The sequence below is a fragment of the Eulemur rufifrons genome, chromosome 28, assembly GCF_041146395.1.
Source record: "Eulemur rufifrons isolate Redbay chromosome 28, OSU_ERuf_1, whole genome shotgun sequence".
Taxonomy (NCBI): domain Eukaryota; kingdom Metazoa; phylum Chordata; class Mammalia; order Primates; family Lemuridae; genus Eulemur; species Eulemur rufifrons.
In genome coordinates this window covers 15007035-15031450 of record NC_091010.1, presented here as the reverse complement: position 1 = coordinate 15031450, position 24416 = coordinate 15007035, and the positions used below count along the sequence as shown (strand labels likewise).

The 24416-nt window shown below is 45.6% G+C and overlaps 1 protein-coding gene across 16 annotated transcripts in view; it reads right to left on the bottom strand.

Moving 5' to 3' along the window:
- The window catches only part of KAT6B (lysine acetyltransferase 6B), a 185374-nt gene extending 182055 nt beyond the window's left edge, over positions 1-3319 (bottom strand). For 8 of the 16 annotated variants that reach the window (XM_069460947.1, XM_069460948.1, XM_069460950.1 and 5 more), the window contains exon 1: positions 1786-1975. The gene's annotated coding sequence lies outside the window, so the exon portion shown is untranslated. Of the gene's footprint in view, positions 1-1785; positions 1976-2896; positions 3096-3217 lie in introns of those variants that run through there. The other 8 variants (XM_069460949.1, XM_069460951.1, XM_069460955.1 and 5 more) reach the window with 2 other exon arrangements.
- Between the last annotated feature and the right edge of the window lie 21097 nt (positions 3320-24416).

Here is a 24416-nt window from a genome sequence, read left to right as displayed (position 1 = left end):
TAAAAATAGAAAGAAATTATCTGGACAACTAAACATATATACAGAAAAAAACTTAGCTGGGCATGGTGGCGCATGCCTGTAGTCCCAGCTACTCGGGAGGCTGAGGCAGAAGGATTGCTTGAGCCCAGGAATTTGAGGTTGCTGTGAGCTAGGCTGACGCCACAGCACTCTACCCCGGGCAACAGAGCGAGACTCTGTCTCAAGAAAAATAAAAAAAGAAAGAAAAGAACAGTGGTTTATTCCAGGGCTGTGCCAGAAAATCTAGAGTAAACAGGGATAATGTACTTAAAAAAATAAAACTTTTTTTGAGCACCACAGAACACTATCCCAACACAACTAATTCCCATTTACTACTTCCACCTCTTGTCCATATATGAAGGGTCTGCATACACTCATTACCCTGAATTCCTGGTACCTCCACCCTAAAAGTACTTGGTTCACTGGTCATCTTTTCCTATTTCCCACATCTGTAATTTTTTAACACTACCCCTTCACAACCTCTGTCTAATACCATTTAACACATCCTAACACCCTCTTCCCAAATGCACAGCTTAAAATCCTTTCTGATGCATTTGTAATCCAGCACCTCCTCTGTCTCTGCCTGGTCATTTCCCACTACTCCCTGCACTCTACCCATACCAAAGCACTAGCATATCCAAAAATACGCAATGTCCTTTTCCAAGTTATGGTACATGCCTCTTCCTGGAACACCCTCCAGGCCCACCTTCAAGATCCCAGCTGAAGTTTCATGCAAGAAATCCAGCCTTATCAAACAACTCTTGTCTCCCAAACCAACACCTTTCTTTGCCCCATCCTCACTCCTGGCACAGTCTACCAAATCACATTCACCCAGACCTACTAGCCCCACCCACGTTCTTCACATCTGCTACCTTTTCCCACCCCCTGCCCCCGAATCTCCTGTCCCCATGAGATTTTCTGCTACAGATACAGATTGCAAGTTCCAAGCAGCCTCCCTCCCTCCTTTCACATTTAAGTCTGTTCTGATGTCTTAGCATCATCTTTCAGAAACTCTCCCATGCATAACCATCCCACCTTTTCATGTTTTTTTTAAATGCTTCATATACCCCAAAGCTAGCAAACCTGCTTCCTATCCCAACATGCTAATTCACCCAAATATCTCTTTCCCATCACAACAATTGTACCTGCCCCTCACATGGGTCAATACTTCCCACAATCCAACACCTACTCTGCACTATTTTCTCAACTCTACTGCACACCCACCACACCCAAACCCATCCTTACTCTGCACCCAGATAACTGCAATCTTGTCGTTCTGCATCATTTCACCTGCCCTCACATACCTCTCGGTCTCCCTTCCACATCTCTAAAATTACATCCCTCTCTAACTCTCCCTTCTGCACCTGCTTCTTCACCTCCAGTTTCCCCTCCCATCTGCCTCACCAGTTCTCCCCACACCCTCCCTGCCCCCCCCCCCACCAGTTCACTCCCACTCAGGAATTCCCTGCCAGCCCCCGCCTTCCGACTCCCCGAACCCCGCCCCCACCCGATCTCGCCCCGCCCCTCCACCATCGAGCCCCGCCCCTTGCCCTGGAGGCCCTGCCGAGGGGCGGGGCCTGTCCCTCCTCCCCTTTCCCCCGCCCCCTACCGTCACGCTCAGGGGCAGCCTGACCCCGAGCGGCCCCGCGGTGACCCTCGCGCAGAGGCCTGTGGGAGGGGCGTCGCAAGTCCCCGATTTCCCCCCCCCGTCTGTCCCCCACCCGCCCAGTCTCCTCCCCCTGGGAACGCGCGGGGTGGGTGACAGACCTGGCCGCGCGCCACCGCCACCGCGCCTGCCGGGGGCGCTGCCGCTGCCTGAGAAAGAAGCCGCGGCTGCCGCCTGGAGGAAGTGCCGTCGCCTCCGCCACCGCTGCCGCCGCCGCCAGGGGTAGGAGCTAAGCCGCCGCCATTTTGTGTCCCCCTGTTGTTGTCGTTGACATGAATCCGACATGACACTGATTACAGCCCAATGGAGTCTCATTAAACCCGAGCCGCGGCCCCGCCCCGGCGCTGCTCCATTGGACGAGACCGCAGACACCTAAGGCCACCCGTTGGTCTACGAGTCTGTCCGTCACCCACTCACTAACCACTCCGCAGCCCATTGGGGTAGGTTCCTGCCGGTCATCTCGCTTCCACTTAGACACACCCCTCGACCCATCATCCCCCCCTCCGGTACCACCCCGGGGGCGGGTCCATTGCCAGTACCAATCAACAGACCGCTGGGTCCGCCTCTTCCGGGCACCTATTGGTCCAGCCCTTTTTCTCTCTCCCAGACACCGCGCCACCTCTACTTCCACCTACCCGCTCCCTCTACCTCTAGAAAAGGATTGGTCTACTCGCAGCAGAGGCGCTTGGCTTTATTGGCTGTAGTCGACGCCAATCAGAAGGCCTTTTCCCTCTCCCCTCCCCCACTCAACCCCAAACCCCCTAGCCCGCAGCTAAAGTTTGTGTGAGAGCTGATCGCTGGCGGCGGCCGCAGGATTTAGGGGTGGGCGCGGGCGGGCGCGCGCGGGCGGGCACGCGAAGTTAAAATTCGAGGTTCTCAGTCGCCAGCTACCTCGGTGGAGCGCGCGGACGGGCGCGCCGCCCGGAGCGTTCCATCCCGCCCCCTCCTCCACCCTCTCTCCCGTCCCGTCCCGGGCGACTACTCGCCCGCTCCCTGGCTCCCAGCCTTCCCCCCCACAACACACCCTTACCCTGCAAGCCCCAGGCCGGGTGCAGGCAGAACGATGTCGCTGCAGCCTCCTTGCCATCCCATGTCGAGGGGGAGCAAGCTCCTACCCGCCGGGCGTGCACCCCCCTGGCTCCACACTCGCCCGTGTCTGCAAGCACGTGCACCGTTTGCCGCTGCCTCCGGCCACCCCGGTCCCCGGCTAACCTCGCCTGCAGCCCGGCCAATCGCTGGCTGCCCTTTGTTGCTGCAGCCTGGGTCTCCCCGCTGCCTGCCTCAGCCTCCGCCTCGTCCTTTGCCAGCCGCCCGGGTCCGCAGCGCCGCGCTCCCCCCGCCCGGGACCCACCGCCGCCGCCGCCTCCTTCTCCTCCTCCGCCTCCTCCTCCTCGGCTCCGGGCTGCAGCGCACAGAGCCCGAGGCAGCGCCGCCCAGCCCCGCTCCCCCCGCGCCGCCCGCTAGCCCGCCCGGCCCGGCCGGGGGCGCAGCCCGGACCCCGCCCGCCCCAGTCTCCGCCCCGGGGGTACCTGCCTCCGCCCCGGGGGGCTCCGCTCGCCGCCCTCAGGGGAGGGCGGGGATGCTGGTGTCCGCGGGAGGATGGGGACGCCTGGGCCGTTTGGGGCGGGGAGTGTGCCCGCCAGGGCTGGGACTGAGGTGCGGTCCTCGCCAACGCGCCCCCCCTCCCGCCGCTGAGGGCCCCAAACTTCGTCCTTCGCCCAGGCCTTGCGCCCTCGGGCGATCGCGGCAGTTTTGGGGAGGGGGACGCTTTGGGAGCCGTGTCTACCCTGATCGGGAGGAAGAGAGAGCAGTGACATTCAGCGACTGCGGACAGGGCACGGCGGCGGCATCCTTGGGTGGGAGTGGGGATGTCAGACGCGGGCTGGAGGGGGAAGCTGCTCCTCAGGATGCCCTCTCCGGGCTTGCGAGGAGCTTGCGGGCCCTGCCTGAGCTGCGTTCGGGGTGCTTTCTTGGGCGTGCTGCTGGATGGCAGAGGTGCTGAGGCGGGGGAGAGAGGGGAGAAAAACTGCTGCTGGGGGGGGGGCCTTTTCTCCTCTAGCCTGCGCTCTAAGGAAAGCTGATGGCGAAGTTCGGTTTTCCGGGCTTCCCCTGGGGCCCCCGAGTTCCTGAGGCCCACATGAGGAAGGCTAGGGGCTCTCGCCGCCGAGGCGAGGCCACTCCGACGCTGCCCACCTGCCCTGAAGAGAGCGCCCCTGGTTCTTCCCGGAGATGGGTGGGATGCTGGCAGGGGAGACCTCAGAAAATAGGAAAGGTAGGCTCAAGGAATGGCCCCTAAAGAGTTTGAGCACGAAGTTTCTTCTCCCAGGCGCCATTACTTCCAGGGTGGGGGGAGAACTATGGCTTTGAAAAAGAACCAAGTTTCAGCCATTGATGGCCAGGGTGGAAAACCACCTGTTGCTTGAAGTCTGTTCCTGGAGTCAGGGCTGTCTTGGGCCCTGGCAGGGTGATGCAGGGTGCCAGGGAGAGAAGGCCCTAGGCTTCTTGCCCTGGTTGACTCCTGTATCTTGATGCCACTGACACTTTGCAGCAGCAGCATCTTCAACTCCCCACTAGAAACCACTGTACAACTAGGTAGGTACTTTGTTAGGGCAACTTATCTCAGTTCTTATCTCAGGCAAACAAACAGCTCAAGGTCCTGTCTTCAAATGCAGACCACAATACACACTTCACTTTTTAAAGACAGTCTGCTACTTGGGGTGTGATCTCCCCCTACTTATGTGCTTCTTGGCAGCAAGGTGAGAAAGGAGCTAAGACAAAGGGCACAGGGTTGGATTAAAGGATAGAAAAAGGGAGAGGGGGAGCAGTAGAGTTGTAATACTATACTCAAAACTGTCACTGGTTCCATTGTAAACCCCTTTATAGGTGTTTTATTACTTGGTTGTTAGTTTTTAAAACACAAACCTCTTTAGATTAAATCTTGGCATTCACAGGCTCAGCCCAGGAAACAAAACAGGGAAAGCTCCACCATCCGCTTGTCTACTTTTGAGTTGCATTACTGATAAACAAACAGCAGGTTGGGTTTCCTCAGGGTCTCTCCCTACCTCTTTTATTTAGTATCTTCAAGTAGCTTGTTCAAGGTGAATTTTTACAAGCCATTAGTTCATAATTCAGTCTAGTTCATTTAGGTATTTCAAAGAGAAGGACATTTATAAGGTGTGCTTTTTTATAATGCCGGTGCTGGGGTTTTTATTCTCCAAGAAGTTACTAAGTAAACTTAAGAATCTTGGCTGACTCTTTAGTTTTTCTGTTCTTTTTTTTTTTTTTTACTTATACTCTGCCCAGATGCACTTTATTTTGTAAATTACATTTGAGTCCCTCAGACTGCATTTTATCTCAAGCAATAAAAATAAACCATGCCTTAATTAAAAACAAGTTTTAAAACTCCAAATCTGTACACTCAAACTAAAGTATGTTAAAGAAGCAACTAAAGACAATAAAAGCCAAAAAGTCCACATTTATGATGTCTTCAGCCAATGAATTGCAGGGAATTTATGAGCATCTAACACTCATTATCACTAATGAGTTATCCACCAGGATTTCCAGTGCATCAAGAAGTAAAGAGACACCTTAGAGAGAAATGGGTCATGTTTACCTAAACTTCTGCTACTGTAACCCCAGGAGCTGACAGAAGAGAGAAATTTCTTTATCCAACATCTTGATGTGTTTTTTGAGGTTCTGTTCTTATTAACATAGTTCTCTAACAGGGATGTGGCAAGGAATCTGTAGCTTTCCCATTGATACTCCCCTCTAGGGTTACTTGTCCTTTGAGAAATCTAGCTCTTCAGATAAGTGGGACTGGAAAGGATAACAGAGACACAGCCAGAGATACTTAATGCTTACTCCTAAACCTCTTATCTGTGGTATCTCAGGTCCTCTGCTGAGCTAAATAGCTCAATTAAGAAGTTAACCTAGAAATGGTTTGAATTGAAAACCAAGCATGCTGCAAATTTTGCAAGTCCACTTGGCTGGAGGATTATGAATTGAGAAGCTTCTCTGACCTGTCCCCCACAACCCTAAAATAGCTGCCAATGACCACCACTGACAATTAGTTACACTGCTCAGTGTGATCTACAAATCACTGAAGTTAGAATGATCCGGATGATCTAGGAATTAATTTAAATGACAGGTTCCTTGGCCTGACCTCAGAGATTCTGATTCAGTAGGTCTGGAGTGGGCTTCCAAAAATACAGTTTTAGGCCGGGCATGGTGGCTCATGCCTGTAATCCTAGCATTCTAGGAGGCCAAGGCGAGGGGAGGAGGGGATCACTTGAAGGCAGGAGTTTGAGACCAGCCTGAGCAAGACTGAGACCCTGTCTCTACTAAAAATAGAAAAAATTAGATGGCCAACTAAAAATAGAAACAAAAAATTAGCCTGTGTGGTGGTGAGCACCTGTAATCCCAGCTACTTGGGAGGATGAGGCAGAAGGATCGCTTGAGCCCAGGAGTGTGAGGTTGCTGTGAGCTAGGCTGACAACACTACACTTTAACCTGGGCAACAGAGTGAGACTCTGTCTAAAAAAAAAAAAAAAAAAAAAAAAAATACAGTATTAGCTCATGACTTATATTGAAGCTTATGATCACTAAATTTGAGAACTGCTGGCCTAGGCTGAATCCTCTTGTTCCCCAACTGGAAAGGAAGGTTTTCTTCTGTGAGTGTCTTAGCCAGAAGGTTATAGTCCCTAGTATTGAGATGATTCCCTGGTCTGACCTATTGTCCTTGAGTCCTGAATGAGAATAAGAAAGTAGAGAGTAGCTGCAGGAGCCTAAGGGAATCCAGAAGGTTTGATCTTTTGAGTTTGTGTACTTGGTGTGAGGCCAGTCAGACAGCCTGATAAGAGGTACAACATCCACAGACATGCTAGCAAGTCCTTCCGAGGGAAATTGGGTAAGGAGGCACAGGCAGGGACCATGAACTTATTTGTTCAGGGCCAGCCCATAGTGAATTCTATTTACATTAAATAGTCACTTAAAACACTTTGGTCTGGCTGGGGCCTTGGCTCATGCCTGTAATCCTAGCACTCTGGGAGGTCGAGGTAGAAGGATCACTTGAGCTCAGGAGTTCAAGACCAGCCTGAGCAACAGTGAGACGCCCCCCCCCCCCGCCACCCCCATCTCTACAAAAAATAGAAAATAAGCCAGGCATGGTCGCGCTCACCTATTAGTCCTAGCTACTCGGGAGGCTGAGGGCAGGAGGATTCCTTTAGTCCAGGAGTTTGAGGTTGCAGTGAGCTACAGTGATACCACTGCACTCTACCTGGGGCAATAGAGCAAGAGCCTGTCTCAAAAAAAAAAAAAAAAAATGGCCTACATTTTCATTCCAACTGCCACATGGAAACTTCTGCCTTCATTGACTTGAAACTGTATCTCCACAAGGTCACAGTATCTGGTTACTTCAGTCAAGGGCAGAAGGGATGGGGGATGATTAGTCAAACCATTGAGTGGGCTAGCAAATTCAAGCTACAGCTCCTGTATGAACAGCCTGAATTATCTCAAATGCCAGTATTCTGTACCCACCCCTCATTTATGCATTCCTGCTTAAAAACCTTTAATGTCTTTTAAATGCGTTATGGATCAAGTTTAAACTCCTTAGTCTACCTCTAAGGCTATGAATATCTCATCTCTACCTTCTCCCAGTCCGCCACTCTCCTCCATGCCCAGCAAGTGCTGTCCCCTCCGCCAGGCACTCCCTACTTTATCTGATGAAGACCCTGACCAAAGGTTCCTCCAAATTCCTACTTCTCAGCTGCCTCCTCTGTGAAGTTTTCCTGGTCTTTGCAGGTGACCCACAGGACTTTGAGCATGCCTTTATTTTAGCACTGGTGCTTGTTAAGTGCTTAGTTAATATTTGTTGAATTACAAAATAAATAAAAGCACTTACCCCACTCAAATGTCATATTTTGCCTATTTTCCTATTTAGTTTTTGTACTGCACAGACCAGCTTGTTCATCTGTGTAACTTCCCTAGTGCCATAGGAGGTACTTAATAAAGAAACACCATCTATACTTGTGGTTCTCATCCCTGGCCACACATTAGAATCACCTGAGGAGCTTTGACGCAGCCTAGAACTTAAGTCCCACCTGAGGCCAATTAAATTAGAATATCTGGGGATGCAGCCCATTCGTCAGTATTTCTCAAAGCACCGTGTACAGTCAGGATGGAAAATCATTGATTTCTGTAAACCTAGAAGATGTCTTGGCATCAAGGGGAAGATTCGGAAGATGACAAGAGGGCAGTAAGGGATTATAGAATTAGCTAAATGCTGCTGAGAGGATCGAGCTCTCACCGGTCTTTGTGTTTTGTTTTGAGACTCAAAGATGAGGTGGCCTATCCTCATAAAATAATAAAGACTTTTTTTAGCACCAGGCTATACAAAGAAAATTACCCCAATGTTTAACTTAGTGATACACAGTCTTTTGGATTTTTAGGATACTAAAACATCAAGAAGAATTTGAGGAAACTGACAGAGTTATCAACTTTTAATTTTGATAATAACATTTTTAAAAAGAACTAGCAGCTATCTGCTATCTGTATCATTTCATAGAATAAAAGACATTCTAACCCCCAGAATAGTAAGAACATACTCGCCAGGTTGGGCGCGGTAGCTCACGCCTGTGATCCTAGCTCTCTGGGAGGCCAAGGTGGGAGGATCGCTTGAGGTCAGGAGTTCCAGACCAGACTGAGCAACAGTGAAACCCTCCATCTCTACTAAAACTAGAAAAAAATTAGCAGGGCATGGTGGCGAGCAGGTATAGTCCAGCTACTTGGGAGGCTGAGGCAAGAGGATCACTTGAGCCCAGGAATTTGAGGTTGCTGTTGCTGACACCACGGCACTCCAGCCCGAGCAACAGAGCGAGACTCTCTCTAAAAAAACAAACAAAAAACAAACATACTCTCCAAATAAAGAATAGCCCTTTGCCTGAAAGATGAGTGGGCAACTTTATATCAACATGTTCATTTTCTCTTTCTTCCTCTTTTTTGATTTTTCTTTTCAATGTAGAGAGTGAAACTATCTCTGAGTCTGCTACCTGACCAGAGTACATTTAGGAATCATTGGACTACTTTATACTTTTCCAGGGGTAAAGAAGTGTAGGTCAAGTTCAATCTAAACACTGACAGTTTTGTCTAGTTTGTACAACCCGAAGTACTCATCTAATTGAAAGTGGGTGTTTTTTTTTCCCTTATTCTGTCTTCAATACAGCTTAGAAGACTACCGGCAAAAGAATGTGGAAGAAAGCACCAAATTAAGAGTAGGACACTCAGATTTATTTTTATCCATCTCTGCTACCAACTGCTGTGTGTCCTTGGGCAAATCACTGGGTGACCTTGTCTTAAAACTCGGGTTTTCTGTGAGGCAGTAAGCCAAGTGTGGACAGCTGTATCCTCAGAGCCTAGCACAGTGCCTGGTATATAGTAGATGCTCCATAAATATTTGTTAAATTAATGAATGGATTTAATCAAGAGAGTTATTTTACATCATCTCTGAAGTCTTAGCTAGGCCTCAAATCCTACAATTTATTTAAATAGTAAACTACAAATTTCTGTTCTGAGCAATTTAGTAACTTACTCAAAGGTTAATATTCTTGTATATGGTTCCCAAAAGGTCAATACATTCTTGTATGTAAAGTGCCTAAAGAACTGATAAAAGAGTGAAACCTCTGAATAACTTTTTCCCCTACTGCATTTTTTATTATAAAAATTTTAAATATATTTGTCATAGAAAGTTTTTATAATAAAAACAGAAAAAGAGAAAAATTAATTGTAGATACTAACACTGAAAGATAATATTGTAGCATGTATTCTAGTTTTTTACCTCAGTCAGTATTTCTACTGTGACTGAAGGTTGGGGTAAATCTTTTAGTTAAGGAAACTAGGGTAGTAAAAGTAACTTACTAGCACAACAAAGTGACCATAATCAACAAAAAGTTAGGGTATACTTTAAAATAACTAAAAGAGTGGAATTGGAATGTTCCTAACACAAAGAAATATTAAATGCCTGAGGTGATGAACACCCCAATTACCCTGATTTGATTAATTCAGTGTATGCCTGTATCAAAACATCACATGTGCCCTATAAAGATGGACAATGATTATGTATCCATAATATTTTTTTTAAAAAAAGCCACCAAAACACATAGCACACAAAGTAACTTACTAGAATGTCAAGCCTCCTCAGATGGTTTACATGTATCATAATAATTCCAGGTCTGGAAATACTCCAGTTTTTCAACAGAATTGCAGACAGGGGACTGAATTTGCCTTTCCAGCTGTAAGGTGCCCAATGCAATCAGCATCACATCATTAAAGCTATCAAGTTCATCACTGAACTTCAAGTTGAAGTTCATCTTTCAAGTGCCATCCCAAGGAAGGCCAAAGGCATCAGGCTGGTAAGCCATTTCATCAGCTTGATACCTCCTTCTGGTATTGTAACAACAGACTGCTTGTGGTAGTTCAGCTTCATATAACAACCTTGTCTACAGTTTCCTTCAGTGGTGGGATTGGGTTTGGTTCACCTTTTTATTTCCCAAAGTACCTTGCACATGGTGGTAATAAATGATGTTGAATAAAATAAAAGGTTAAGGGTTAGGGATCTGTTATCTATCTGCTTATCTAAAAATCTGTCTTTTTAAATTCACAGCTTGGACTGTAAACCTCATAAGCTTGAAGGTTTCTTGTACAGTATCTAACACATCATACGCATTCATTAAATATATGAAGATTGGATGAATACATTTCCCAACCACTGTAGAGTAGTACTTCCTGATACCCAATCTAAAACCACTTTTTCTAAGCTGTGTGTGTTTGTTGAGGAATGTCCTTAAACATCTAACATTTTAACATTTGACCAATGAGTGTGTTCTACTTTTATTATATATACTACATTTGCTAGGTTTGTTTCTACTATGGTATGTATGTACATACATGGACTTAGAACTTCTCCCATCTCAACTTTTCTCTTTCCAAGATCAAGAGTATTATATTTTGAGGGGCTCCTCTCTGCTCCCATAATTATTTCAGGTGCCCCTTCTGGAGTTTGCAGCCTACTAATCTGCTCCATGTGCTGACTCACTTCAGTGGCTGATGTGCCTTGGTCTAGCTACTAGCTGGGACTGGGATCTTCTGTTTTCTCTCAACTTTAATGCCACACATGGAGTGATAACCTGTAGTAAACAGTCTGTAATGACTCCTAGATTTTGTGTCCTGAACTATAACTGATGACCTGAAATAACAACTCTACTTCAGTTTATTGGTAGTTTGTAGTATGTTGCTCTGTGGCAGAAAGATTTGTGTTCACCAAGTAGTCTCTGTGCTCCCCCACATTTCACACCCTTCCTTTCTAGGTTAGAACCGTGTGGCTAGTTTCAACCAATATGGGCAACAAGCTGAAGTAATGTGTGTGACTTCTGGTTTAAGAACCAGAGTGAGTCATTCTTATCCATCCCTTCTCCTTCATTAGCATCTCAGAAGCCTTGTGTTCCAGATGATGAGTTGGCAGAGCTGCCATTAGTCTGGACTCCTGATTAACTGAGTAACTGAGTGGAGCAGACTCCCCCACTTGCTTTAACATATAACAGCAGAAATAAACCTTATTGTATTAAGCCAAAGACATATTGGGCCAGGCGCAGTGGCTCATGTCTGTAATCCTAGCATTTGGGGAGGCCAAGGTGGGAGGATCACTTGAGGTCAGGAGTTTGAGACTAGCAAGACTCCATCTCTACAAAAAATAGAAAAATTAAGGTATAAGACAAAAAAGAAAGAAAGAAAAATTATCCAGGCATGGTGGTACGTGCCTATAGTCCCAGCTGCTTGGGAGGCTGAGGCAGGAGGATGGCTTGAGCCTAGAAGTTTGAAGTTGCAGTGAGGTATGATGATGCCACTGTATTCTAGCCTGGGTGACAGAGCAAGACTGTGCCCCCAAAATAATTAGACACAGTAAAAGATTAACAATAACTAATAATAAAATATAAAATAGAACAATTATAATAATATACTATAATAAAAGTTATGGGAATGTGGTGTCTCCCTCAAAATATTTTATTATACTGTACTCATCCTTCTTGTGAAGTGGTGTGATGGATGGGAGAACTCAGAACAACATGTAATTTAAAACTTATGAATTGTTTATTTCTGGAATTTTCTATTTAATATTTTTTGGACCATGTTGACTGTGGGTAACTGCAACTGCAGAAAGCAAAATCACGGATGGAGGGGACTTCTGTATTCCCTAAATGCAACACTTTATAAATACTCTTCTTAAAGCCACACCTTTTTGTCCTTCTACCTTATGCCATGTGAGGACACAGTGGTGTCCTTGGAAGTGGAGAGCAGCCCTCAGCAGATGCTGGTGCCTTGATCTTTAACTTTCCAGCCTCCAGAACTGTGAGAGATAAATTTCTTTTCTTTATGAATTACTCAGTCCTGGGCCAGGCTCTCGGTGGTCCACGCCTCTAATCCTAACACTCTGGGAGGCCGAGGCAGGAGGATTGCTTGAGCCCAGGAGTTTGAGGTTGCTGTTAGCTAGGCTGAAGCTATGGCACTCTAGCCAGGGCAACAGAGCAAGACTCTTTGTCAAAAAAAAAAAAAAAATTAGTCCTGGATATTTTGTTGTAGCAGCACAAAATGGACTAAGACATAAATTGGTTTGTTGGCTTCCATATAATTAGCTTTCTTATCATTGTAAGTTGAGTTTTCTTTGAAATATAGATGTTGATTGGAAATACAGCTGCATCTTAAAGTCTGCTCCAGGTCTGTTCATTGGCCTTCGCAGCTTCTCAGCCTGGTCTTGGAGCTCTAAGAAACAGCTAATGTCTTACAGGGTGGCTGGGGGAAGCACACTTTATTCCTGTGAATTAAAGGAGTTGGGGACTGATATTGGGCATGGTGTGTATAATTCTGTGGCTCCACTCAAAACCTCTGAGGACAGTGTGGAAACTCAGGATGTTAAAGTGGACTGAGGGACATGTTTGGCCCAACATGGCTTTAAAGTGTTTGGTGTAGCAATATTATTAATAGCTGACACTTACAGAGTACTTACAACCTAAGTGGTTTCCCCGAATTGGCTCATTTAATCCGCACAACAATCCTCTTTAAATACTGCAATTATCCCCCATTTTACAGACTAGAAAACTGTGGCTCTGAGGTGGTGGTGAGCGTCTGGCAGGAGATCAGAATTCCCAGCTGGGCTCTTCAGCATTGGACTCTACTTGCCCCTCAGTGAGGTCTGAACTCAGAGTCCAGGCCTCAGGCCGTTGCTCAGTGAGGGTGGCCTTGTCCGGTTTTACAGGAGCCTAGGCCAGTGCTGCCCTGACACCCTGGGAGGCTGAGGAGGGACGATCGCTTGAGGTCAGGAGTTTGAGACCAGCCTGAGCTAAAGAGACCCCATCTCTACTGAAAATAGAAAAAGTTAGCTGGGTGTGGTAGTGCAAGCCTATAGTCCCAGCTACTCGGGAGGCTGAGGCAGGAGGATCACTTGAGCCCAGGAGTTTGAGGTTGCTGTGAGCCAGGCTGACACCAAGGCACTCTAGACCAGGCAACAGAGCAAGACTCTGTCTCAAAAAAAAAGAAAAAAGTAACCCTGAGGAGCTCATGACCACGGAGGCCCAAGGCCCTTGGCAGGAGGGGAAGCTGGCACCACCGAGGACCGGGGTGCACAAAGGTCAAAGGCCAGGGGGACCAAGTGGTCTCAGGCACAGAAGTAAGGAGTCCTGGCATTTAATGGATGAGGGATAGAAAGGGTGCTGCTGTTAGCCACGGAGAAAAGAATCCTCCCAGGGCAGGCCTTGGAGAGGCTTGTGGCCTAACCACCTCCCGGCTGTGAGGACACTGCAGGTACCACTTTCTGGCCTGCAAAAGCCCCTCTCTTAATTCCTATAAGAAATATTTTACAGAGAGAGGCAGAATGAGCGAGGCCACCGACTGCGCCCAACGGGCAGCTGCTGGAGTGGGGGCTCCCCGGCGGTGCCAACCCCCGCCATCCTTCACCATCTCTGCCACCAGCCCCCATGCTCTGCGCCTTTGTCATTCCGCATCCCACGGTGCCAGCTAAGTCACTCAGCTGTCACAATGAGGCCTGAGCTGCAGGATACAAAATAACTCTGGCGAGACCTCCCCGAGGCGGGGGCGGGGGCCGGAAGGCCCAGCCTTTGGGGCGCAGGAGCACCAGCTGCATCTTGCAAGTTGCTAAATTAGCCGGGCTGTTGTTTTTCTTTTAATTTTTGTGTGAATTCAAGAATAGGTCGCGGATGTCTTGGCAGCCTGTGAATAAGGCCCTTTCTAAAAGAATTCACCTTGCTGAAGGGCCGCTGTCAGGCGCACAAAACTATGAGCGAAGCAGGCTTTGCCCTGTGCCTCTCCCGGCGCTCTCCAGCGGCCACGCACCCTGCGGGTCCCCGGGGCTGCTTCCCTGCCTCCCCTGCCTCCCTCTTTCCCCTCCTTCCCCTCCCTCCCCTCCCTGCCCTGCTTCCCCTGCCTCCAGGAGTGGTGGCCTGCGCTGGGGAAGGAGGCAGGGGAGGCAGGGTAGAAGGCTCTGGAAACTGACAGGCTGCTCTTGGCCCGGAGTCCCAGCCCTTGAGCCCTAAGGCCATCACCCCCTGGCCTCAGGAATGGAGCGCAGGGAAAGGGTCATTACAGTGATGATGACCTCAGACACCTTACAGAAAGCAACACATGGCTGGTATGTATTGGTGTTGGTTTATTTAAACCTCACATCCAACTCCTTGCTGCCACCTTTCCCAGTCTGAATGTGCCCAAGGCCTCCTGGACTTGAGTCTCCAGTGTAAAGCCAAGGACCCTGGCACCGAAACAACCATCTGATTGCCTCAGCTGATGCTTTTGCCCACCAGCCAGTGTCTTTACTGAGATGAGATAAGAATCGACATGTTACATTTTCAGAATGTTTTGTGTATTTTTCAAATATATAGCCCAACATCAACACTTAAAAGTAAAGCAAATAAACATACGAAAAGTGGTCCGATTCACTATTCATCAAAGACATGATAATCAAAACTATAAGAGGCTATTTTTTTCCCTTCCAGATTAGCAAAACGAAAATATTGTCATTCCCCACACTGGCCTGGGCGTGGTGAGTTTTGCTTCCTCGATGGGGGTGTAAATTGATAATTAGGTTTCTGGAGAGTAATTTGGCAATTTTTATCAAGAATCTTAGAAATGCCCCAACTAGATGAAGGGCCTGTAAAGCAGGGGTTCCGGAGCCAAGCAGACCTGGGTCACTGTCACCATTCCAGCCATGTGCCCTGCGACAAGTAACTTCACCTCCTTTAAACCCCTCTCCTCAAGCACAAAATGGAGGTGCTGCTCCCTAACTCACAGGGCTAGGATGATGAAGAGAAAAAAACTACTTAACAAATGGTGATGGTTGTTACTGATAAGGAAAACCCCCATCTATTACTTAGCACAGCAGCCACCTGAGACCCCCACCCCTTACGGAAGACCTGATTAGCATAATACTAACCTAACACCTGGTACATCAGCATAACACTAAACCTATTACCTGGCACATCAGCATAACACTAAACCTATTACTTGGTGCAGCAACTAACCTAACCTATTACCTAGCAGACTTTAGTCACCTGAGACCCCTCCCCTTGGATCACCCCAACTTAATAAAAATGGGAAAAATTGGGTAGACGGGGCTCAGAATTTGGTGGCGAGACCCCTCTGAGGCCCCTGGCGAATAAACCTTGATTCTCCGACTCTCCGTGTGCCGCTCGGTTTGTCCTCGGGAACACTCGCTGTAACATTACCATAGATTCATTTTTCTTTTCCCTTGGCCCAGTAGTCTGGACTCTCGCAATAGATAATCTGAGATATGGACCAACATTTATGCACAGAAGATGTCTGTCACAGCGGTATGATATAATCGTAAAACATGAGAACAATGCACCTGGCATTAAGAAAATTGTGATACAGCCACGTGATTTTACTTATAAACTCAATTGATAGTTTATGATATACACGGTTCTGTAGCTCACTTTTTTCACTTAGCACTGTGACATTTTGCAAGTTTTATGTGTGTCTGGAGGATAAATTTTTGGGTCCTAGGATTTGCATTTTAGATTTTCACAGCTGTGGCCAACTTGCCCTGCGTGGGTGCTATTCCAGTGCACACCGCCCTCAGAGACAGGGAGCCTGTTTCCCCAGCCCTCCACAACAGCATTATCAGTAAGTGGTACCACTTGGGATTCAATTTGCATTTCCTTATTATGAGTGGGGTTGTGCACCTTTTCCTGTGTTTAAGAGCCATTTGTATTACCTTTTCACTGAACTGTCTGCTCAAGTACAATTGGCCTGGGTTTCTAATGGGTTGTGCTTTTTTTTTTTGACATTGACTTAGCCCTTCAGCTGACACATATGCAAATTTTCCCCCACTTTATCACTTGTCTTTTGACTTTTTTTGGTGGTGTTTGCCACTAAGCTTTCTTTTAATCAAGAAAAAATTTTTAACTCAAAATATTAATACATATTGTCTAGGCTCTAGGTAATTTCTCTTTCTGTACTTTGACATACTGTATTATTGTAACTCATTGACCCTTCTTGCTCTCTAAGCTCCTTGAGGGAAGGAACCTTGAAGATTTAGTTCACCATTTGAACCCCAGTAGGCACCCAATAGATACTTTTCAGTGACTGCAGTTCCATTTTGTGAGGAGCGAGTGCCAAGAACTTGTGGTCTCCTAGGCAAATCTGCATAGTACGCAAAGAGAAAACATTCTGGTATTCTATCAAGTTCTGCCACCAAACAGTCATGTTCAACTTACAAAAAATATGTGGGGCATTTTCAAGGTATTACTCCAGCCTCATAGGTCAGCAATTTAACTTTCAAGGGCACGTGAGTGAGTGTGGACAAGTTCACCCCCAGCCTTGGGCCAGGCCCAACCCCACTTCCTAGCCCCATATTCAACAACTCTTCCAGCCCCTCCCGGTCCCGCAGTGCTTCGGCAGGTGGGCTAACAAATCCTGATCCACCTGGCCTGGGGCAGTTAGGCGGAAAAGGAAGGTCCTTTTCTAACAGGAAAGAACTGGGTGGCCCAGGTTGTTATGCAAATAACTCTAATCTATGGAATCTTCAGAGCATTCCAGGGCCTGGCCTGGGAAGAAACAAGGGGAAAAAAAGAAAAAAAGATAAAGTGAGTAGGTACAGAATAATTTCCAGCCTCTGACAGAGGGGGCTGGGTTAGGCATTGCTGCCAGGGTCTCATACATTACTTGCTGTTCAGGGGCAAATTTGGGCCGAGGTGCAACCATTCTCCCCGAAAGTGATTTCCTCTGGGAGCTGAGCCATCGGTACCGTCTTTAAAGAGGCCCATTCCAGGAGCGAGGAGCATAGATATTTCATTGGGAGGGCTGTGTTCAGACACCCAATACTGCTGTATGGACGTGGTTGGCCCCATCTTCCCAGAAAGCACGATGGAGCCACTCCAAACAATCACCCCTACCATTCCTTCACTTATCTTAAAAGGCTTTCTTATTTTTAGCTTTTTATTCTGAAAAGCATGTCAACAGAAAAATTGCAAAAACAGTTCAGTGAACTCCCATGCACTCTTCACCCAGATTTACCAATTGTTCGTATTTTTGCCACATTTACTTTAGCATTCTGTGTACAATATACACCATTAATACGTTTTTAAAAATTAACCTACTCGCTACTTTTTATTTTTTCCAAGTCAATTTTTTTGATGATCTTTATTCAGTGTTGCTGTCTGACAGCTTTAATTGTAACCCAAACAATAAACAGGTAATTTGTTCTACATAATCCCATTTAAGCATATTTTAATTTTTTATTTCAAAATATTAAGTGGGTACAAATGTTTTTGGTTACATAGATCGCTTTTGTAATGCTTGAGTCACAGCCATAAATGTGCCCATCACCCAAATAGTGTTCATTGTACCGATTAGGTAGGTTTTTGCCCCTCCCCCCCAACTACCTTTTTAATAAACTAGTTGAGAGCAAATCATAGACTTTACCCCTAAGTGTTTCCAACTTCATTGATAACATTAAGGACGTCCACTTAAATAATCACAGTACAATTATCAGATTCAGAAAACATTGTTAAATTGCTGTTATCTAATCTGAAATTCATATTCAAAGTTCACTAATTGTCCCATTAAAAGCCTTTATAGCTTCCTCTTTTCCAGACCAGGAGCCAGTTCAGGATCACGTGTTGCATTTAGTTGTATTTTCTTCATTTGCTTTAATCTGCAAGAGTTCCTCAGCCTTCCCTGGTCTTTATGACCTTGATGTGTTTAAGGATTTCAGGCCAGTTGTTTTGTAGAATTTCCTTTAGTTTGGGTTGTCTGATGTTTGCTCATGATTAGTTTCAGATTATGCATATTCAATAAAATACTTCTAATTGATCATAATTCTTGTATATTATAACCAAATTATCAGGCGAGTTACGTTTTAAAACAGGTTTTTTCATTATAGTTCATATTCATTTACTGTTTACTTTCTAATAAATTGTTTTTTTCCTATATTTTCATACTGTCTTCTTAGGTAATCTTTAAGAACTGGGAAATAGTTTGTTTTGTTTTGTTTTGTTTTTTACTTAGTGGGTTGTTTTTTTTTTTAAACTCTTTGTCAGTTCTGTTTTTGCATCTGTTTATAAGATTTTGATATTGACAGTTAATTTTGAAATAAAAAAGTCGTTTCCCCCAGACCAAGTCTCTCTTGTTCTCTGTGGTATCCTGTGTCCAGCAACTATACCTGGCAACACTTATGTGAACTAAAATAAGATCTTAAAGCTCCCCCACACACACTGGCTAACTGAATGGACCCCCTCCTGGCCAAGGGGGTATCCTAAAACTAAATTGCCTCCCCAGGAGGATGGAAGTCAAAAATGCCTCATCATGCCACCCTTCCTTCTTGGCAATATCTTTTGTAACTCATTAACAGGCCTAAGGCTATTCAAGACAAACCCGCAGGTCCTCAATTTACATAACAAATCACTGAGTCCGGGTATATGTCCGGTGGCTTGTCTCTGAAAGCTTTTAGACAAAGCTTCAGGTCTTTAACTAATTACAAGTCAAAGAAGCTTTAAACGCACCTATAATCTGTAAGTCCCCCCACCCCCCACTTTGAGATGGGCCACCTTTTCGGGCCAAACCAATCTATACCTTCCATGTTTTGATTTATGACTTTACCTGTAATCCCTGTCTCCCTGAAATGTATAAAACCAAACTGTAACCCAACCACAGCAAGTCCACTTGCTCAAGGCTTCTTGGGCATGGCTCCAGTCCATGGTCGTCAAATTTGGCTCAGAATAAACCTCTTTAAATTATTTTACAGAATTTGATTTCTTTTCTGTCAACACTTATTTGGGAAACATTGGTTTCTGAATGAATGAATACAGTGGCTAAACACACAGAATTCTTTGAATTCAGGTTTTACACAGGGAATAATTTAGGTTAATATTAATTACTGTACATACTAAGAATTACAGCATAGGAATTCAGGTATTACAGTCTTACAAAAATTTCTTCTAATAATTTAAGTGTTTCAATCTTCCAATGAACCCAAAGTCCACTATCTTTGCCTGGAACTCCATTTGGGCACCGGTACACTGGAGGGTGGGAGGTTGGAAGGAAGAGGAATGTGGGTGGTCTGAACCTGGGCCTCTCTGGGGGAAAGGCTCTTCCCAAAAATGAAGGCAGCAGAGGCTGGCTCAGAGTTGTCAGGCTCTGTCAAGACAGCAAGTCTGAACCCAAGGAGTTTGACCCAGTCCCTCTTTCGGTTGAACCTTCCACTTGCTACTTCTATATTGCAGTCTGTCCCAGCCACACCAGCCTGGGCTGGGATCTAGATCTCTCTTCTCCTAGCAATAGCGCCTGGTCCACTCCCACCCTGGAGTTCTGATGTTTGGTGGATAGACAGAAAGAGGCTCATACTCACAGAGAATTAACCAAATTCAAATTATGATGAAATATCAGTTTTAGTTTATCAGATTGGCAAAGATTAGATAGATTAATTACTCCCGGGAATGTGGCAAAAGAAGTACTTTTATATACTTCTAATACATTTTAATTCAGCATCTGTTTAAACTTAAGATGCTTGTACTTGTGGACCAACCAATTCCACTTCTGGGATTGTTCCAGGCTTACCAAGTTCATTGCCCACTGCTCAAGAGGAAGCCAACACACTGAGACAGTAGGGGTTAAAGAATTTAATATCACAGGTGCCATGCAAGGAGACTCAGGAGATAGGGAGGAGTTCTCAAATCAGTCTCACTGAGTATTTGGGAAAAAGGGGTTTTTAAAGATAGTTTGGCGGGCAAAGGGCTAGGCAGTTGGGTCTGCTCATTGGCTGGGTTTGGGGTGGAACCATAGGGGTGTAGAAATTGTCTTCTTGTGCTGAGTCAGTTCCTGGGTGGGGGTCACAAGACCAGTTGAATCAGTTCCTTGGTATGGGTCATTGGTCTGGGTGGGTCAGCCAGTCCTGGAAGACATCTCTAAAACTAGCCTTAGGTTTCAGGATGTTATCTACAGGAGTAATGAATAAAGTTAAGAATCCTTATGACCATCAGCTGTGTGACTTCTGAGTAACAATTACAGGAAAGCAAACTAGGGGACAATGGCTGCTTATATATATTTTTTAACTATGCTTATGCCTTTGCAGAGTTCAGGCCCCTTTGCAGAGTTCAGGCCCCTACCACAGTCCCCACCTGTGGACATTTATTCATTTTATAAAGGGTGGTTTCAGGATTCTTTCCCATAGAAATACTTGCACAAGTGCAGAAAGAAATATGTGAAAGCATGTACATTGTTGTCTTGTTTGTAATAGTGAAAAGATGGAATCTGCTCTCTCAACTGTCCACCAATACAGGCTGGTTAAATAGATTATGGCAAAACCTATAGTGTAATACAATCCAGCTGTTAAAAAGAACAAGGTAGATCTGCAAAAACTAATAAGGAACTTGTCCAAGGTATATTGTTAAGTGTAAAAAGCCATTTTCAAAATAGATTAAATATGGCTATTAATATTGTGAAAATATCAATTACTTTATAGGTTAAACTATGCACAGCACAAAATCTGAAAGGATCTACAGTAAGCTATGAACAATGATTATCTTAGGAACATTGGATCGTGGGAAGCTTTCATGTTCTTTGTTCTAAACATTTGTGATGTTTAAAATTTTTATAAGAAACATTATTTGAAAATCAGAAAAAGCAAAGATTTTAAAAGCCCATGAATCCAAAAATGGTAGTGTGTGGGGTCAGGGGGTTGGCAGGGGCCCAGAATCTACTACGGTGACAACTGCTGCAGCCACTGGAGGGGTTCCTCGTATTCTCTACTTTTGTGTATGTTTGAATGTTTCCATAATAAAACATTTCAAACAACAACAACAAAAACCCCTGGGGACATGTAGGGGCAGAGGAAGCACACCCTGAATATCAGTTGCTGAAGGACAGAAGTTCTTTAAACATCTAAGTTTAGAGAATGAGGCTCGTCAACTTTTTAAGATATAAAAACTGATTTTTAGAATAATTCCTTTGTGTAATTTAAGTTGAAGGAGAGAGGATTAGAGGGGAGGAGAACAACTAGAAGTTCCACAGCTACAGGCTGGCCGCAGAAAGGGGAGAGAAGGGGCGGTTAGGGGTGGCGTGGAGGCTGTGTGGGAAAATCAGGGCGACCCTTTGGCTGTGGGGAGGTGGGAGAGGAGTCCCAGGTAGCAGTCCTTCTTCAGGGGACCTGGGAGGCTGATGGGGCTATTAACACACTCAGTGCTAATTTCGTGAGCACCACATTCCCTTGACTCTCCCTGGGGGAATCCTCCTGGCCCTGGTTTATTTCTTAGCATAATGTCCTCAAGGTTCATCTAGGTTATGGCATGTGGCAGAATTTCCTTCCTCTTTAAGGCTGATTAATATGCCATTGTATGAATATACCACATTTTGTTTATCCATTCATCTGTCTATGGGCACTTGGGTTGTTTCGACCTTTTGGCTATGGTGAATAATGCTGCTGTGAACCTGGGTGTGCAAATATCTCTTCAGGTCCCTGCTTCCAAGTGTTTTGGGCATATACTGGATCCCGTGGTAATTCTATTTTTAACTTTTTGAGAAACTGTCATGCTGTTTTCCAGAGAGGCTGTACTGTTTTATATGTCCACCGACAGTGCACAAGTGTTCCAATTTCTCTGCATCCTTGCCAACACTTGTTATTTTCTGTTTCATTTTGTTTTTGTTTTTGTTTTCTGACAGTAGCCGTCCTATGGGTATGAAGTGGTAGGATAGGTTTTACAAAGCAAAATTTATTTACAGTTAATGGTGCTCAAGGACATAAGATGACTCCCACTCCAGTCCCTGGCCCCAATCTGAAACAGCAGCAATTGGAGGCAGGAGGCTTTGGGGAGGACCAAGGTTTGCACCATCTTCTTCCCAGGTACCTAATCCCACTATACTGAATGCAGCACACCCAGAGGGTTCAATTCACTCGGTCTGGAGCTGCTCCTGAGATCAGTTTCCCCAGGTATAAGATGGGAATAATAGTAGTATCTACCACATAGGGTTGTTATGAAGATTAAATGAGTTAATTAATATAAAGCACTTAGAACAGAGCCCAACACATTGCAAGCTCTGTATAATCACTTGTTAAATAATAAAAAGTGGTTTTCCAGTTTTGTGGGTTCTTTGGAGGCACTGCCAGCACGTGAGAATCGTTTACTACAATAGAAAGAAACATTAATTTGTCAAACCTTTACTGAAAGCTTGTGTGTCCAGGATTGGTCTAGGCAGTGGAAGGGGACATAGGAGATGGCCCAGGACTGCCCACGGGGCCGTGGTCCCCAGTGAGAACACCTTCTGAACATCAAGTTTCAGATTCTCTAGAACTGAAAACACAACTGCTCAGCTTGCACAGACCCTGTAACAGCACCACATGCTGGCCACTGCCCTGGGCATTTATATGCCATTTCCATCCTTAAACAACTTTGTAATGCAAAGGTCATGAATACCAATTTACAGATGATGAAACTGAGGCTCCAAGGGTTTATCACTTGCCCAAGGTGGGGAGAATGGCGGGAGGGAGGCAGGGCCAGCTCAACCCAGAGCTTGGGACCTTCAGGGTTAATGAAGGTTCACTGACCACATGCCGAATGCCAGGCCTGGGCTAAACCTATACATGTGGGACTCATCAAGGGACAGGGAGCACCATCTCCCTGGATTTTCACTATCCCTTTTTGCCAAAGAGGAACCAAGGTGAGAGGATAAATCACCAGCTAACAAATAGTGGGTTTATTCCCAAGTCGCCAGGTACCGGGGAAGATGAGTTAAGCAGTATTTAGTATAAAAGCAGAACTCTTACATCAAAATCACTTGGGTTGCAAATCAAAATGCACATTCTTAGGCCCCAGCACAGGCCCACTAAATAGAAATCTGCCTAAGATTTGGATGTTTCAATAGAGCTTTCCTTAGAAGCTGCAAATAAGGAGAATAGAACTGCCTACAGAGAGTTAAACCATGAAATCAGCACTAAAGAATCCAGGCGAGATATGCAAAGTCACCTCTAAAGGGACAGCTCCAACTTCTCCTTCCCTCTTAACACTGAGCAGATTATCACATTAACAGATTTAAAAGAAGAATGAATATGAGAAAATGTTATGACCTAGGTACAGAGGAACATTTCTTAAACAAGACACAAAAATCACAAGCCTTAAAAGAAAAGGATTCAAAATTCCACTGTGTAAAGATAAAAATCTTAAAAGATGTCATTAAAAAAGGAAGACCAGCCAGAGAATGGGAGAAGATATTTACCTTCCATATAATCAACAATGGGTTGTGTACAATCAACAAAAGATCAGTATCTAGAATATATAAAGAACTCCTAAAAATCAATTTTAAAAAAGGGAGAAATAGCTCCATAGAATAATGATCAAAGGACACAAAGAGGCAATCAGAAGAAAAGCCCAGACCACAAATAAACACGAGAAAAGGTGTTCAACTTCACCAGGAATGGGGAAATGCAAATTAAAACCACAAAGAGATATTTCAAGGGTTGGTGCGAGGCTGTGCAGAAAATGAAACTTCTAGGCTGGCATCTCCCCTCTCTTTCTCTGGGATGCCACACTGTCTCCCCGCTCTCCTCCCCTCTTCTCTCTCTCTCTTTCTCATTCTCTCTGTCCTTCTAAAGGATAAAATAAATTTTACTTATATATCTTAAAAAAAAAAGAAAATGAAGCTTCTATATACGCTGGATTCAGGTAAAGTGGGACAGCCTTTTCACAGAGCACTTTGGGAATAGCTACTCACATTGAAGAGGCAAATACCCTCCCTCCTCCCTGCCCCCCCCCCCGCCCCCCCCAATCCAGTTATTTCCCTCTTAGGAAAATTCTCCCCCATGTGCCCCAAGGGACAAATGCAAAAATGTCCACTGCAGCATTGTGTATAATAAAAACAGAAATAGGCCGGGCGCGGTGGCTCACGCCTGTAATCCTAGCACTCTGGGAGGCCGAGGCGGGTGGATCGCTCAAGGTCAGGAGTTCGAGACCAGCCTGAGCAAGAGCGAGACCCCATCTCTACTAAAAATAGAAAGAAATTATATGGACAACTAAAAATATATATAGAAAAATTAGCCGGGCATAGTGGCGCATGCCTGTAGTCCCAGCTACTCGGGAGGCTGAGGCAGGAGGATTGCTTGAGCCCAGGAGTTTGAGGTTGCTGTGAGCTAGGCTGACGCCACGGCACTCACTCTAGCCTGGGCAAC